Source organism: Pelobates fuscus, chromosome 4 (assembly GCF_036172605.1).
Source record: "Pelobates fuscus isolate aPelFus1 chromosome 4, aPelFus1.pri, whole genome shotgun sequence".
NCBI classification, from domain to species: domain Eukaryota; kingdom Metazoa; phylum Chordata; class Amphibia; order Anura; family Pelobatidae; genus Pelobates; species Pelobates fuscus.
The window spans coordinates 182,145,397-182,164,663 of record NC_086320.1 but is presented as its reverse complement, the minus strand read 5'-3'; the positions used below and the strand labels follow the sequence as shown (position 1 = coordinate 182,164,663).

General features: G+C 36.8%; 1 protein-coding gene across 4 annotated transcripts in view; it reads left to right on the top strand.

The window, feature by feature from the left end:
* Positions 1 to 19,267, top strand: part of LOC134608747 (cadherin-6-like) — a 220,478-nt gene that overhangs the window by 32,775 nt on the left and 168,436 nt on the right. Inside the window, exon 1 of one of the 4 annotated variants that reach the window (XM_063451830.1) lies at positions 5,332 to 5,421. The exons of the other annotated variants lie outside the window; for them this stretch is intronic. The gene's annotated coding sequence lies outside the window, so the exon portion shown is untranslated. Of the gene's footprint in view, positions 1 to 5,331; positions 5,422 to 19,267 lie in introns of those variants that run through there. 4 annotated transcript variants of the gene reach the window in all.

Genomic DNA, 19,267 nt, shown 5'->3' with positions numbered 1-19,267 from the left:
AAAAAAAGTAGGGGGGGGGGGGGGGGGGGAGGGAGAGTTTGCTCAATCTGTCTCCAGAGCAGTGGAGATTGAGTTGAGTAGAGCAGGGGAAATTAATGTTTACAGATTTTATTGAGGAACGTGCACCTGACATCTGGACCTTTGGGCCTCTTCTCAGCCACTTGCCTTGAGATCCTTAAGGATACCTTTGTGTGACAGTATGCATAATTAAACCATTCAGAGTCATTTGTAGTTGTGCCAGCACCCATTGTAAAGATGAAAAAACTCCCATGATTCTTGTGTGTTACTGAGCTACAAGCAGTCTGTCTCACTAATAACCTTTTTATTGGCCCACTGTCAGATAGTTAACAAAATGCAACTAGTCTCATATTTAATGGAACTCGAAAAATAAACATGAATACCGCACTCAAACAAGTATAAAGGAAACGTTAGTAATGATGCAATCGATTTATTGTTCCCTTAACCAATTGGTGAAAAATATATTAATAATTACAATTGTTTTAATTTAATCGTATGTACAGTTGTATTAATTTCATCATATGTACAGCTGCTATATACAGAAAATATTATATACAAAAACGCTCCAAAAACACTGTTCTCTTATAAATAGTATGAAATTAATTATTGGAGTATATATACAAAAAGTTGGTGATGATCCTACTGGTGAAAAAAAGGAAAAATTGAAAAACATGAAAAAAATAGAACCGGTAAAAAATGAAAAAAGAAAAAGGAAACGGAAAAATAAAAATAAAAGTAAAGAATAAAAAAAAATTAAAAAGTGAAAAACATAAAATCCTTGTATGTAACAGTCCAGAAAAAAATAGTGCACTGTAATGTCAATATATGGGTGGATCTCACCAGTTGAATGTCTTCTTTGCATAAAGAGCTGAAGGGTTTTCCAGTGAATTTCGAGTACTACCTGTGTTTCTGACCATACATATATGCATCTGGTGCCGGTGAGGTGATCCTTCTATTGGACGGTGTTGCAGCAGGATAATTCTACCAAAAGAGGAAGGTTCAGCTTGATAGCCTGCTGGAATGAATTCACCTCTTTCACCCCCTTCAATTCACTGGAAAACCCTTCAGCTCTTTATGCAAAGAAGACATTCAACTGGTGAGATCCACCCATATATTGACATTACAGTGCACTATTTTTTATGGACTGTTACATACAAGGATTATATGTTTTTCACTTTTTAATTTTTTTATTCTTTACTTTTATTTTTATTTTTCTGTTTCCTTTTTCTTTTTTCATTTTTTACTGGTTCAATTTTTTTCATGTTTTTCAATTTTTCATTTTTTTCACCAGTTGGATCATCACCAACTTTTTGTATATATACTCCAATAATTAATTTCATACTATTTATAAGAGAACAGTGTTTTTGGAGGGTTTTTGTATATAATATTTTCTGTATATAGCAGCTGTACATATGATAAAATTAATACGACTGTGCATACGATTAAATTAAAACAATTGTAGTTATTAATATATTTTTCACCAATTGGTTAAGGGAACAATAAATCGATTGCATCATTACTAACGTTTCCTTTATACTTGTTTGAGTGCGGTATTCATGTTTATTTTTCTATTGAGATTATGAGGCTTTAACGGGGTTAACCTCGAATACCTGCACCTAGGACATGATTGAATGCCAGCACACATTGTAGTTTTGTATTTAATGGAACTAGTCCGAACAGTGGTAAACATGCAATAAAACAGTTTTCACACTTTTTAAAACTAGTTTTTGCAAAATGTAGTTAGTAAGATCAATATACATAACAATACCAAAATGCAAGCTTATACATTTGCACTTAAGTTAAATAGATTGGTATAAATCATACACTTACAGGGTTATTCACTTACGTGAATTGTCAGGCATTAAAAAGAAATTTAAACTGGACTCACAAACAATACTTACAATATATATATATATATATATATATTTATATATATATAAAATATATATATTGCAATATACTGTTAGGAGCCCTTTCCCACCATTTTGCTGTCCACTAATTATAAATAATCTTTTTCCCATCAATCATCTTGTTTTGGCTTTACAGATGGAGCTCTCAAACACAAATAAACAAAATGGTTCATGTATTGTCTGTTTCATGTGTTTCATGAATCCTTTATATAGTATTGCACAAGTCTGAATTTCAAAGTTTTGACTGTTTTGTGTTAAAATGTTGAATTCACACATTAGTGAATAAAGCTAACAAATTATTCTGTAGAACAGAGGCTTCCTGTCTTTATGGATATTTAACACTACACTAGTGATGTAACTGGAGAAATACAGTGCTACACACTTCTGATGAAAGTCTAACTTTTTAGACTCTAAACTCATCCAGATGCATGAGCTGTTTTTACATGTATGTTTTTGCAGTTTGTCAACAATGAAACTATATTTTTTGTTCCAACATAAAAAAAATAATCAGACAGAGATATAGTGCCATCCACTAATGTAGAAACCCTTGATAAGTATGAGCAAAGAAGGTTGTGAAAATGTGTCTTTATTGTTTAACTTTTTGATCTTTTGTTCAAAATATACACAAAAATACTGTGCTCTCATAGATATCAAACAACTGCATACAGGACACGGGTTTATAAAAATAAAAACTTTGTTAAATATACATGTGGCAATAACTGGCACCAATTTAAATCCATATGAGAACAATATATTCAAAGTATTTTCCCATTGACATTTTTAGCACACCTGGGTGACTAGGAGCAGGAAAACTTCCTTTTTCACAGGGGTATACGTATGAGGTAACATATAGGCCAAATTCCCTTAGTCATTCATCACAATGGGCTAGACCAAGGCATATAGCTGTGATGTGTGGAAAACGTTTGATGAGCTTCACAAAATGGGAAGTGGCTATAAGAAAATACTAAAAGTATTGAAGATAGCCATTTCTACCGTCAGTGCAATAATTACGAAGATCTAGGCAACTGGAAATGTTATGAGTCAACCTGGAAGAGGACATGTGTCTATATTGTTTCAATGCACTGTGAAGAGGATGGTTCTAGTGGCCAGAAAAGCTCCAAGAATCACAGCTGATGCGTTGCAGAAGCTTGTTGTGTCTTAGGGGCCAGAAAGTCTCAACAACTACAACCTGACATCACTTACATCACCACAAGAGTTTGAAAGGGTTTCAAGAAAAAAAGCCTCTATTCTTATATGAAAACAAACTTAAGTATATTCACTTTACCAGGCATTACCAGAACTTTAAATGACATTGGGTTCTATAGTCAGATAAAAGTAAATTAGGTTTCTTTGGAAATAAACACTAGAGTGTGGGTTTAGCGCACACAGAGAGTTAGCCATATGGCAAAATACCTCATGCCCACGGTTAAATATGGAGGTGGCTCTTTAGCGTTATATGGCTGTTTTTCTGGCAGATGACCTTGACATTTTGTTAGGGTACATGGCATATCAACAGATATTTAATAAACGCCTGATTTTGTCTGCCAGAAAGCTTAAAATGGGCCTTGGTTGGGTTTTCCAGCAGGACAATGATCCTAAACATATATCAAAACCAACACAAAAATGGTTTACTGACTACAAAATAAAGTACATGCCCAGAGGCGTAACTAGAATCCACTGGGCCCCGGTGCGAAAATTGCCCTGGGGCCCCCCTCCCATGTGTCTCAGCCCCCAGTGTTTCATTCACTCCCCCCTCCCCGTGCCTCATTACCCCTGGTGTCTCATTACCCCCGGTGTCTCATTAGTGCACCCGGACCCTCCCTTGACCGCAAAGCCCCTCAATGTGTCTCAATCCCTCTGCCCCACAGCTCCTCCATGTGTTTCATTCCCCCTCAGCCCCTTCATGTGTCCCATTTCCTCCTCCGCCCCAACCCCTCTATGTGTCCCATTCCATCTCCCCTCAGCCCCTCCATGTGTCCCATTTCTCCCTCTCTCCCCCCTCCCTTCCATGTGTCCCATACCCTCCCCATGTCCCATTGTTTCCTCTCTCCCCTCCATGTGTCCTATACCCTCCCTCTCTCCCTCTTATCTTATACCTGTTCTCACAGAGAGTACTTCCTGTCACACTGCTCAGACATGCTACACACAGGCAGGAGGGGAGCAGCACAGCTCTCCCCTCCTGCCAGACACCCGGGATCCGCGGACCTGGGCTGGTGCAGCTGTGAGGGGCTTTGTCGCTGCCCCTGCGACCGTGGTAGGTACGCCACTGGTCATGCCATGGCCATCCCAGTCCCCTGACTTGAACCCCATAGAAAACGTGTAGGGTAATCTGAAGAAGGGCATCCACCAGCATCGACGTAGAATTTTGAAATATCTGGAGAGATTCTATATGGGCCATGGTCTCAGATACCTATTCTCCACCCTCATCAGTCATAATTGGAAAAGACTTAGAGCTGTTATTTTGACAAAGGGAGGTAGCACAAATTATTGACAACATAATGCCACACATATCTTTCACGTTTTTTTTTATTTATAAACCTATGTTGCATTTGCAATTGTTTGATATCCATGAGAGCAGAGTATTTTTGTGTATTCTCTTAACAAAAAGTCAAAACGTAAACCTTAAAGACAATTTTTTCACAACCTTCTTTGCTCTTTTTACCAAGGGTGCCAATATTAGTGAAGGGCACTGTATGCTACCTAGAATTACTGAAGGAGATGATATTTTTAGTATTGTTTACCCACAGGTGTGTAAATTATTCATATTATCTTACTGTGGCAGTAAGATTAAATTTCCTTAGCGGGGAAATAACACAAAAACATGCAGGGCAAACAGAATACAAACATGCATTTCTAATGTCAGCCACAGTTATTGATGCAAATCAATGCAGCATATTTTTCAAACAACACTTTTTAAACACATATTCATCAACCTGTATCACTGACAGTCTATGGCAAATGCATTTAACTCATGAATAACCCCACTAATCTCTAAATGAGGAATATCTAGCTTGTGGAATAAGAATTATTTGAGATTTCAAGGGGGAAAAAAAAACTGAACGCACTTTATAAACCTAAGCACTGCTTGACGGCTGACTTCTTCTTTGCAAATGCAAATTATGTTTTAAGGATCTGAATGATAAAGTTCAGATAATCCCTGGTAATACTCAGTAAAATCTAACCACACAGTTTGTTCTCGTTTATTTGGAGGAAAGTATGTGCGATGACAGCCTGTAAGATTTCTGAAACACAACTCACAATAAACCCACCAAGGTTTCCACCCAAACAAATGTTCTTTCTTGGCAAGAGTTGATGGCTGAAGAACTCCAGAAGGCCCTTTGAAATCACTGAATACATCTGTATATTGTTGTAAAGCACTGGAGTGAAGACGCAGTGGAAATAGACTACATACAGCTACAATTTAAACAATGCGTCACAGCAAAACAGCATCACGCCATGCAGAGATCTTTAATGTCGACCACCATCACAGCAGGTTTTGTCTTTCTCATTTTTTTCTTAAGTGTAAGGCTAAGATGGTTTAGTACATTTTCAATGTCTTCTTAAAAACTGATCGCACTTATATTTCAAAAGTAAATTGTTGGGATTGTCTTACGACATTAGCAAACAAGAGAAATGCAGATCAAAATGTTCAATGGCAGACTTTGATATCACAGGTCAGAAATATGAAAAAAGGCAGGATGCAGTTCACATCAAACAGACATTTTTGTGCCTCTTCAAGGTTTTGCAGGAACTCATGATTCTCAGCATTTCTTTTGATTATAAATTCAGTATCACTGATCCACACTGCCATCAAAGTGGTGTCCTATGCTTAAATATTCCCTAAACTCTTTCCTCTCTTTTTTCACCCATTTTTTTTTTTTTTAAAGAAAATGCTGATCTAACTCTCTTCACACCTCATCTTTTGCATTAATAATATACTTTATAATTTAGAAGGTATTCAAAAATTGAAGACATTTCAAAGAGGTAGCTCAGTTGCCTGAGGCTACGTAAATCTTGATTGGGCTACCAAACTTTACGGCTCAGAATCCCAACCGTCTCTGCGCTTTAGGCAGCATTTTTATTAAACTTAGTATTAAACAATATTGCCTAGAGACTGATTAACAATTTATGTCTTCCTTAAGAAAGGATTAACCATAGTCTATCATTTTGATATTTAAATCTCCTTCTCAGTACAGGTTACAACTTACATTCATATGAATTGGAATTTTATAGAGTAAGTGGGGGTTAGAATGTATAGTGTGCAGCAAAAATATTTTACAATTGATAAAGGGGATCATTCATTAATCACTGAATTTGGGTGACATGGCAAGGGAATTTAAAACCCTGCCCTAAAATAGTTGAGATGGAAAATAAACCTTTTGTGGTTCCTTATAATTCACTATTGACCATTTCACTACCTAAATGGAGTATACATTTTAATTGTATGTGCTTTGCAGAATAAAATCTAATCCATAAAGCTTTATTCACCCTCATTTATACTCTAGAAATGATTACCAGCCTGTAGAAGAACACATTTCTTTGCCAAAAGCCAATAGTCACTAATTTAATGCTTGTAAATTTGCTGAAAATGTAAGCTAAGCCCTGCTTTCAAACAGTAATGAAAGTGTCAATGGATCATATCATTCCTTCATTCAGGGAGGTGGTAGAAGTGAATGGACTCAACAATTTCACTGTCAGCATTACATTAGCAGTCCAGAGATTGATAACAATTATTATAACATTTTTAAATACCTTTCTTTTTAGATTATGTTACCATATTTAGTAAGCTATACTGCTTGTACTATTTTAAGTGTCCTTACAAATACTTTATCTTTTTTTGTTACATCTAAATACCTCCCAGCATTAGGAGCTAGCTCGGTTGAGTAGGGGCAGGCTCTGAGGGGGCTTTCCCAGTGATGTGACTTCATGGTCAAAGGCCATAATAGGCAGGTGCACCTGGAAAGGGTTTAGTCCACTTACTGAAGGGGCTTGACAGCCTGTCTGTCTGGCCTCTTAACATTAGGATTATGCAGAGAGCACTGCCGAAGCACTCTCTGCATGGTCCCAGTGCCCACTACACAGTGCAAGTGTGTCTAATGATGCACTTATTCTGTGCTACACAGGTAAGGTGGGACAGTATCCTGAAATTGTGACTGTCCAGCCAAAAGTAGGACTTTTGGGAGGCAAGCATCTATTATATGTGAGAAAAAATAGGATGTATGCTTTTTCCTAACATTTTTGAACCTGTGTATAATATTGCAACATAAAGGATAAAGCTTTTAATTTCCCATATATTTTTATAAAGGCTGAACGAATAATAGAAAAATTAAAATGGTGCAAATTTAAAGCAATGTATTGTTGTTTTACATGAATAAATCTAATGTCTTACAATCTTACATGATAGAAATAGATACTGTTTTTCAAGAATACTAGCATAGCTTTATTACACAATAGATTTGTCTTTTTTATAAAAATGTATTTATTTAGTGTACATACGGTTGTACTTCCACCACGTTTCGCCTCCAGCTTTCAAGTCCAAAAGATGTAGCAGATTAATGAATGATGATACCTAGTACAATGTATCAGGCCAGCCATGAATCATCAACATTACCTGTGGCTGTACATGAATTCTACATACTGCATACTGGAGGACATTGGACAGCACTAATCATATGGTATGCATTTAAAATGTCACTGTTAGAATAGCAGTTTTAAATGTTGAGCATCAGTTAAGAAATGTTGCAATGGTGCGGTGTTAAAAAGAAGACAATATAATTTTAGCACCCTCAATAACAGTGTAGTTTGATTAAGTTTACCAAAGCATTTGTCTAGAACTCTGGGTGTGCAGCAATACATTATCTCCTGTATTACCATATGATTTATGCTGAGCAGCAAGTATACATAATCATTAGGATGGAAAGGTGAATATAAAAATAAACATAGTTATTGCTTCAAAAACACACTTTAAAAACATTGAAAGGAAAGATTACAGTTTTTACCATGGATCAAAATAATTTAAAGGGACACCCCACTGCACAAATGTGAAAAAAGTCACCATTTAGTAGATTGAACGCATAGCTGCATTTAATTATGCATTTTTTTTTCATTAGGAGTATATCTTAAACAGTTTGTAAAACCTGCAGATCGATTGTCTGCAGCCTTTGCAAGCCCTCTCCTTCTTTCCCAGCACAGACTTACTATTTGAGTCCAATTACAGACTTCCCAATGAAACTCAACGACAAGAACTCTGGGCTATTGCATGTCTCTTGAGTTTAGCTCCACTGAGCAAGACTATCAGGAATTACCAGGAACGACTGTCTGATTGACAACCAGGGGTTGTAACCAGGTTAAATTATAAAAGTGCCAATTTTAATCTGCACTTTTTGGAAAATAAAGAGAGCACTCTTTTCCTATATAAAGCCCTTCAGCAAGCTTATGTGTTTTGTTTTTTTTGCTGAAAGTATTCCTTTAACATATAATCTTTGTTATCATTTGTAATCATTCTTAAATATAAAATTGTAACACATGCATAGAAAAAAATAGCTAATGTCTTTCACTTTTTTTATTTTTAATGAAAATATACAAAAAAACTCATCCCCACCCTTAGCGCACAACACGATCCCCCAATCACACATACCACCCTAAGTCAGACAGAATCCGAAAACCGACAGTGCAGAGACATCATAAGACCAACTGACCATCAAATTCAAACACCGTCTGACCCAAGGCGCATGCACATGGCCGAAGGATCCCTTTACACACTAAAAGGCAGGAATGAGTCTTTCCCCTTTTTCTTTTTTTCTTTTTTTATTATAATTCTTTATTTTTAATATGCAGAAGATTACAAACAAGCTTGAGATGCCATGACAGCAATAGCAAGCATTTCAGAAACAGACATGGTAAAACATTGGCATGGCATTCTCTTTATTGCAATTCTGAACTGGCTTAAGTGATTGAATGCAACATCTTATGGATCTCATGATCATGCATGACTAGTTATTATGAACTTACATTGAAATGAAAGGTTTATTGAAGCAAATAAATCATTGTAATTTTTTTGTGTGGTTACTAGACATATAAATCATATATCTAATTTTGGTAAAATTTTGGAAAAGCTGTTGTTATGCTAGTTTTACTTTTTTGCCAGAAAAAAAACATAATAGGCAAAAAAAAGAAAAAGAAAAACACATATTGTACGCTTTGAACATATTTCGAGCTATATAAGCATCCTTTGAGAAAACGTGACTCTAGCATTAAGACTCTTCACAATTTTTCTAGATCAAATCATATTCTGCGAGTAAATGTCTGATTAGTGCTAATGTTTTGCCCCATTCGCTCAGTCCTCTGCACAGGTGACAATTGCTATTTATGGAATGTACTCTCATGCTAGGTTTACATTTTGTAAAACACATTCCATAGTAGCCCCAAATCTCACTGTAGAAATGATTTTATTGTAATAACAATTGCAATATTACCGGTATATGTATTTTTTTTTGTAATGGGCTTTATTCAAAAAGCACTGAATTGTATCAAATTAAAAACCAAATTGCAAAGAAACATAGAAACATAGAATGTGACAGCAGATAAGAACCATTCGGCCCATCTAGTCTGCCCACATTTTTTTAAATACTTTCATTAGTCCCTGGCCTTATCTTATAGTTAGGATAGCCTTATGCATATCCCACACATGCTTAAACTCCTTTACTGTGTTAACATCTACCACTTCAGCTGGAAGGCTATTCCATGCATCCACTGCCCTCTCAGTAAAGTAATACTTCCTGATATTATTTTTAAACCTTTGCCCCTCTAATTTAAGACTATGTCCTCTTTTTGTGGTAGTTTTTCTTCTTTTAAATATAGTCTCCTCCTTTACTGTGTAGATTTCAGTTTTGTATTTATATGTTTCTATCATATCCCCCCGTCTCGTCTTTCCTCCAAGCTTTACATAGATAAAGCGAAAATTGCCAAACTGTGAATATAGATGGAGAATTTCTCAAAATCCTGCATTTTAAACTAAATTGTGTTATTTAGTATTGAATTTATTGCAATTTGCTGTTTAGCATATAAACCCCAGAGTGATTTACAAGGAAGAATATAATCAGATTTCTATTGTTTTAAAGTTTGTTCTTGAGAGCACATATGACAGATTGTATATTTTGGAGATAACTGTTGGATCCATGTAGCAGTGACGCGAGCAGGAAGCAGTATCTGTGGATTACAGTGTTTGTCATTTTATGTTGTAACTATTTTTTGAATAGACAAGGATGCAGGCGTTCCAACCGTCCTGATTTAGACCGGCGGGGCAGTCTCGATGTCCCGTCTCAATGTCCCGTCTCGATGTCCCAATTTTGTTCTTTGATGTGGGGACATCAGGCAACTGCCCTCGAGCACTGGCGACTGGGACCATGCAGAGCTCTCTGCGTGGCCCTATATGTTGGGAGCCACCCACACAAGCTGACAGTCAGTTTTGTAGCAATGTTGGTTGGTATGAAGCTCCTGAGTACCAGAATCAAGCTAAATATGAAACAGAAAATCACAACATCATGATATAAAATAAAAGCAAATAAAACATAACAATTTAAAACACAGCAAGGTAGCCAATTGAATTATTAAAACATCTTATAATGTTGCATAACACAGTATTGAATGTAGTCTGCACTGCTTTTGCTAGTTCCTTAAATAATATATAACTGTTCAAACCTATTACAATAGTTTTTGGCCTGATAAATAACCAATACATTGGTAGGTATACAACTAGGATGATGTGGCTGGGGCTATTGGGACATGTCAGTGATACAGCTTTCAAAGCGGATTGGCACTTTAGAAACGTAAATAAAAACTGAGCTGCTAGCCTGGCATGAAAGCAGTTAAAGGCTGATTGGCGAATTTTCTAAAGTTCTCTGACCATCTGATGACTTATGCTGATTTCCTTATTAACATTTGCTGTTAACATTTTCACATCCCTCATATTGAAAAACTGTTGCTCGTATAGAAGAACTCGGAACAGTAGGTCAGAACCCTAATACCAGGAATGCCCTGCCTAACGTTTGATTGCTGCAAGGTACTGTATGCTTCATAGCAAACCAACTATTTATTTAGCACTGGCTTCTAGCTGATAGATAAGTGGTATTCTTCTAATGTCCTTTTCATAATAGTCATAATATAAAATTGTCTGCTGAGAGCTTTGAGCTGCAAACATGCAAATTGTTAAAAATATTAATAGTAAAGTAAACCCCAACCCCAGGGAACCTCCATCCAAAAGTATGACAACAACCGAAAGCGAAGGACTTGAGCTAGCTAGCTAATGTTCACCCTATTCTCATAACCCATGTGCATTGGAGTGGAGGGTTATTTATTTCTTGTTTAGTATGTCTATGAAAATGTATGTGTGTAATTTATTAGACAGAAAGTGTGTACACGAGAGAGTGTTTTTCATCTATTTATTCACTGAAGATGAAAAACTATGGAAAAAAAACGAAGAGAAACAATGCCACTGTAAGAGTTCAGAATTGCCCTTTTTAGTTTATTTCTAACACTCTTTATTTTACACTCTTCCAAAGCTTGTTAGATGTTTTAAGTGTTGTGTTTTTCATTACACTTTCTTGTTTCTTGCCAGTAGGTGGGATTTTACAGCCTGGCATTAGGAATGTATGATTTATGTATGTAAAATATAAATATATGTATGTAGTTAATTAATAATTAGTGTTTTTAATGTTGAACACAACTAAGTATTTGCTTATTATACTGTTTTTAATGTTGAATTGGAGTTGGATTACTTTTTTAGTATCACGTTTCTTTTCATCTGATTTTATTTTGGCGCTCAGGTTTTTAATTTTATTTTCATAGTTCGACGGGTATTATAGATTTGTATTTGGCCTTTTTTGGGAAAAAAGAAGACATCAAATGGCAAGTTATTTTTTATTTACAGGGATTTCGTTTTATTGTTCACCTCTCATTATTTTTAAGGTGAGGTGGGTAGGTAGGTCTTTATTAAAAATGTTTTGGGTGGGGGATGACTATGGGCTTAGGGACCCTTAGTCACTTGATGGGGTATTTACACTTAGCCCCCACCTGTTGTCCATGGGTGGGGGCAGAGGGGAGGACAATAGGCCCCCCCTTGTTATTTAGGGCCCCCACCCGCTGCTCAGGGTTGGGGGCGGTGGGGATGCACTAGGTCCACCCCCCCTATTTTCATTTAGTGCCCCCACCCGCCGCTCATGGGTGGGGGCTGGGGGAGGACAATAGGTCCCCCCCTTTATTGTTATTTAGGACCCCACCCGCCGCAAAGTATTGTATTACCTTACAAAGTATTGTGTCATCTGCAAACACTGAAACGTGGCTTTTAAAAATTTTAAATAGAAGCGGAGGCAAAACAGAACCCTGAGGGACACCACTTGACACTTTTGTCCAGCCTGAAAATTTACCATTTATGACAATTCGTACTCTGGGGTGGGGGTGGGGTGTGGAGTCGTGCTTGACTTAGCTTTGTTCAGCTGGAGGAGAGCGGCCGTCTCTCCCCCGGTCTGAGTCCAGTAGGCCTCAACCTGCCGTTGCGGTTCCCGTTGCCTCAGGGCATCGATTCAGGTATCCACCGGTAGGGTTTGGTGCCCCCAGCTTGGAAAGCACCTTCGGTCGAGGTCACCAGGTTGCCAGCCCAGGATATCACTGAGTATTTGGCATTGCCAGCAGGAGCTCGTGTGATGCACGTCTTGCCTGCCTGCTGTCCAGGCTCCGCCCCCCCACCTAAGTATTTAGTTCAGAAATGTGTTTTGAAAATAGCGTGTGGAGAATGAGATACGGCTACCGCATAATGGAGGTGAGTACTTTAAATAGCTATACCCTCCAAACAACTCCAGTTTCCCACCTTTATATTTGTAGTCGGGAAACAAAAGGCTATAAGCTGTATGTTATAAGCAAACAAGCGTAACATAAAAATGTAACATAGGGAAAATATTAAGTCAATTAAGGTGTGCCGAAACCAATGTACCGGTAGGCCTGTAAAATAAAGAGGGGAAAAAATTGAATGCAAAATACGCAATTTATTAAATAAACAAGATACTATAATGAACAATTTTTCAATTAAACTTTAGAAAGCTTGTCTGAGTTCCATTTCAGGTTGGAGAATATTGCAACGGTATGTCGAAGATGTCCAGTACCCCAATTTCAAATAATATGAACTGGTATGTTTTTATGGAAACGGTGGATCAAATGGGTCCAAACATCAATCAAGGATACTTCTATGTAATTTCTACAACTACTTAAAAAAGACCTAAGAGTGCATCCTTTGTCTGTTATATACAACCAACATGAGTTTTACCACCAAGGAATGTTAAAATATTATACAAGAAAGGGGAGTGCAGAGGAACAGATTGAGAATTTTTATATTTATTTAATTTTTTTATTTATTTCTTGAAGAAGACCCGAACGGGTCGAAACGTCGGTCATTTTTTTTATGTAATACCTATTGGAATAAATTCATTTCTATTCACTTAAAAGTCCGGAGAGTGCATCTCTTGATTTATTTATTTATAGATATATATATATTTTGTTTTTTTTAATTTTCAGGGAATATTTTCATAATAACTACAATTTAAAGTTTAGTGAATAAATGTTGTCTAATCAATTACACACACTCTCCACTATCTAGTGCATATGCAAGCATTCACATAAACAAAAAGAGAGGAATATGCTGATGAATAATTGGCTTTCTTGTCTGCTAAGCAGACTTTATAAGCTTATTCCAATGGCACCTAAAACCAGATTACAACACCCGCCGCTTAATTTCATCTCCAACCTCTCTCTTTATATCAAAATTCCACCATATACCAGGTTCTTCTCCATTGGTCTATCATTTCCCTATAGAGGGGGAACACACATTCTCTCGCTATTCACGTGAGTTCCAGTCCGGAGAAAACCTGAATTTTACTAAGTAATATTGTCTTCTCTCCCAATCACAGTTTTCACCAAACATAAGCTTGGGCCTCTGCCTGCCCGCAAAACTGAACAAAATTCTAACTATACCTAAGCTAAAAATATATATACACACACCTGATGAATTGGAATTTAGTGAATGGATTGTTCACATAGTTCCGTTCAACTAATTAAATAGATTTTATTTTTATTGGAGTAATAAAGAAGGCTAAATTTCCACTTAAATTTCACTTAAATACAATGGATAGTATCTTTTTGTAATTTGCTATTTTCCTGTCACTTTGTACATGATAACTATAGCTATCAGCTTCTCTTTTCTGCATTCACTACTATAAAGATATGACAAGGTGAAAAGGGAAGGATTAACATTCTTTCCAAAATACTGCAGGTAAAGCATAACGAGATAAGAGGGGGCTTATAAGTGCAATAACTCAACAATAACAAAGCTGACTATTTAATATTAACCATTATCTTTCCATTGGGAAATGTGCCTGATTTATCGGTGGAATTGTAATATTAAATCACAAGGCAATTAAACTTACAGCAATCTTAAGCTAGTTTTTAATTATATTTCTACAGCATGAAACTGGTTTGGCAGCGAGTGCTTTTTTTTTTGTTCAGAAACAGGAAACATTCAGTGGTTCATAGAAGAAAATATATGTTTTCTAACTGGGCCAACAAGGTGAATAAAATATATAATCACTGAGCCATTATCAAAGTCAATTTTTTTTAGCTATGCTACCTTGTATCCATCATGTTAGGGCAACAATAATTCATAGCAATTATTATTTGACACTGAAACCACGGATGTATATGTTAATGTTATGTGCCAACGTAAACATGGCATTTTGAGCGTTCTACACAGCAAATGTTAAATCAACTGTTAATGAATATGAGCCTTCCACACACCGGTGAACAAGAATATGAGATTTTACATGGCACTATAAGTCAAAAGCATTGCTCTTTTGTAATTATTAATGAGAAGCTACCTATTTTAATTAATAAATCCCCATGTGGTTCCAGTATCAGAAATGCACGTTCTTCTATATACTACGTACCCATATGAGTGTTGCTCCATTCCTGTGCATTACTGGTAGACATGAAACAGACCTTGTAATAAAATAAAAATTAAAAAATCACTAAATTATTTTTTATTGGAGAGTACTGTATATACCGGTTCCCAAACAGGGGAGCAGCGAGTTATTTTTCCGGTGCTATGATCATAGCACCAGGAACAGTGCCTCCCTCTACCTGTCCGGCTCTGCAGGACCAGAGGGGAGATCAGAGATCAGTGTAATGCTGGCAGCCGGCAGGGGAGGGAGAGAGGAAACAGGGGAGCTCTAACCTGCAGCTCCATCGGGATCTCCTCTCGCGAGTTCGGGGCGTAGCCGCAGTTACCACGGCAATGCTCCGAATCTCGCAAGAGTGAATTCTAGCAATTCCTGAGGCTGCTAGAGTTCACTCTCACCACTGGGACAACCAGGGCTTCCCCACCGGACCACCAGGGATTGCAGGAAAATTGCATATGAAAATTATTATTTTTAATTAAAAAGAAAAATATTATATGTTCATGAATTTGCCCTCCCAACCCCACAGACCCCACACCACACAATAACTGCACTCATACACACACTGCCCCTGCTCCACACACACTGCCCCATACAAAAACACATTACCCCCATACACACAATTGCCCCCATACACACAATTACCCCATACAAACAATTACTCCCCATACACACAATTGCCCTCCCATACACACAATGTCCCCCATACACACACTGCCCCCAAACACACACACACTGCCCCACCATACATACACACTTCCCCCCATACACACACACACTGCCCCTCCATACACACAATTACGCCCCAAAAACACACTGCCCCCACACACCCACACACTGCTCCCCCATACACACCAGCAATTACCCCCATACACACACACACTGCCCCCATACACACACAATTATCCCCCCTTAAACACACTGCCCCCACATACACACAGTTACCCCCCCCGTACACACACACTGCTCCCCTATACACACACACCATGCTCCTCCATACACACAAACTGCACCCCTCACACACAATGTACACCTCACACACTGCCCCACACACATTGTACCTCTTACACAACCTGCCCCCACACACACTGTACCCCTCATACAACCTGCCCCCTCACAAACACACTGTACCCCTCATACAGCCTGCCCACACACACACAAACACACTCCCCCCCTCCCCTCACACACACACACACACACTGTACTTCTCATGCTCAAGCTGCCCCACATACACAGACACTGCCTGGAATGTTTATTTAAATATTCTACCAGTGCCCCTCCCAAGATTAGGTTTTGGATCTGCGTTTGAACGGCAAGCATTTCTGCCAAATAGGGGCCCAATATATGCTGCTGCACTGTATATATATATATGTATATATATATACACAACCTAAAAAAAATTACTTGGGGCGCCTTGGAAAAATATTAAACTATTAGGGGGGCCTTAAACCTAAAAGTATGGGAACCACTGGTATATACAAAAAAAATTATTTATATCTAAGCATGTTTACATCCCATGTCTGAGCCTCGCTTAGATATTCATGTTACATACATGCACAGAATTATAATGCCCAGGCACTTTTGAGAATATTAAGAACTAAAACTGCAACCAAGTAAAACATAATTTAGTACAAATATATTGTAAAAGGTGAATACACACATCTTTAACAAGAGAGGGGGCTAAAATGTATCAAGCAAAATCCTACCATGTTTCATGTTGCTAACCTATATAGATAACACTTTAGCATTTATTCGAAACAATAATTTCATCATGAAATTCTGTAGACATTCGCAAACCTCTCAACATCTGGTTACCTTTATTATAACATCCCAGAACTTCGCTGCCATTTTTTTCTCCATATTTTAAAATATTTATCTCTTAATTATTACCATGTTAACAATATAGTCAATTGTCGATGGCACAGTTCTTCACAAAAGTTATTTGTTCATATATTTAATAATAGCATGACTTCACAGTTCTTCACAAAAGTTATTTGTTCATATATTTAATAATAGTCATGGTATAAAGGTTTTCCTGTATAAGCAATGGTATATTCAAGGTATAATAATGATTAACTGATATAAAGCATTATTGCAGAAGGAATGTGGTTGGGGATTTTTTTTTCCTGTGCATACAATAAGACATGGGTCCTCAAACTCCGCCCCCCCCCCAGATGTTGCTGAACTACAACTCCCATGATTCTCTGGCTATCTATGTAATTCAAAGAATCATGGGAGTTGTAGTTCAGCAACAATTGGGGGGCCGGAGTTTGAGGACCCATGCAATAAGACAATAAATTTAAAATGTAGTGTGAACGTTAAGCACTATAAAATAACAGAACCTTTTTATGGTGTGTGGGTTAAAATAATAGGTAAAAAAAAAAAGTTGGCATAGCTTTACACAAATATAGAAAGCTCTGAACTTTTATTTAATAAATGAAGTGGCAGAATGTTGTTCACTCGTAACACTCAAACAAGGTGAAGGGTTTACAAGAATAAAAGAGCCCTATTTACCATACGGCAGCAGTTATAGTGAGCCAAATCAAGCACCTTGTCTTCAAATATATGGCAAGAAGACCTATTCTCAATAACTCTACAGAGATTCATAAATTTGCTGATGTTCAGATCCCAGTTTTGCAAGCTTTGTCATGTGCTTTTTAATCACATCTGTTTCTTTCCAGCAAATCCTTTCAGAGTTGAAGGATTTTTGACATGTTGTTAGACTCTTCCTGAAATCAATTAATGAGCATAACTGTCAACATCCTATACTTTGGACATGAAAAGCTCATCATGAGTTAAATAAGATAGGCTTCTTGTGTACGAAAATGAATTATACGAGATAGAAAGCCTTTGAAAAAAAAAAATAGCACAATTCCATTTTTGGATCATTATGCTTTAAGCTACAGTGTTGATGTATGTTTACCTTTCCTTTTAGATGATTCTAGCAGGAACATTTTTTTGGTCTTTGAAGGCATAGAAAGGAAAGCTTTTTTTTAAAAAAAAAAAAAGAACTTACTTTTTGTATTGTGGCCTACAGGAGGAATCATTGTTTCTATCTCACGATTACTAAATGTAACACAGGAAGAGGCAATATCTTGCACGTACTTTTTACATTTATTTTTAATAATAACGAGACCCCTTTAATTATATACCAAATATTGCATGCTGGGTATCTGTGATGAGCAGTACTTTTTTTTATTTAAATGTTTGTTGCTTCAGTGTTGCTTCATTGTTCCAATGGTTGTTATTTTTTTGTTTGTTTTTTTTGTAATTCTGCAAAGATGCAGTGGCTTAATTAAAATATAATATGACAGCTGCGTTTGAGAGGACCTTTAGGCTAAACATTTATTTAAATGTTATATGCAGCACTTTCATATCTGTGCAGCAAAGATCTGCCCAGACCTCAAAGTACTGTGGTTCTGCTTTAGTCCAATTCAATTAAACTTGTGCCTGGTTTGAGGCATTATTTGTTTGTATTGCTATTATAGTTAGATTATTTCTTCAAACTTGCTATTATTTACAATGTTTTTCTTTAATAATACATTTATAGAAAATAATGTTTACTGTACTACATCTAGAGGATATACCCAACTAAAAACAACTAAACCAGATTTGACAAAACTTATAAAAAATATACACTAAAATATATGTGCAGACAATCTGGAGCTTCTCAAAATACTGTTTAGCAAAACAATTATCTAAATGTGAGGGTGACTACATTAACAGACACAATATTGTTTTAATCCACCAAATTCATCACGTATAAAAGAAAATTAAAATGTCCTGCCCTGCAAACAATCAGCCTGGTTATTATTTTTTAAGTTTGCAGTACATTACATTATTTGTACATTGCTTTATAAAAACTGGACAAACCAACTGAGCTGGGGCATGGGGATTTCTTCCATTTCTGAGTTATACATTAATAAGTCATACTTCTAAAAATGTCAAATGGGCAAAGAGGGATCCTTTAATTTTAGGGGTGTGACTAGGGGTGTGTCTAAAGGTGGGGCTCTTCTGACAGCCGCACTAACAGGGTTATTCACTAATGTGAAAATGAATTGGGAATTGAAGGTAAATTTCCAATTTTAAGCCAAAGTAGCTGAATGAAAGCAAAGGTGAATTCAATATTTAAAATTCCCTGTGAATTCACTTTAAGTTATCACTGTGTGTTTTAAAGATTGCTTTCTCTGTCTATCAGCCATGGCTGTCTTTGCACAGTAGCTATTGTATACCTAAAAAAAAGCCTAAAATTTTATATTGTTAAGAAGTGGCTTTGTGCCTTAAAACTCCAACCATGCATTGTTGTGAAAATGGGTTGAGAGTGTAGCTGCTAATTGCAAT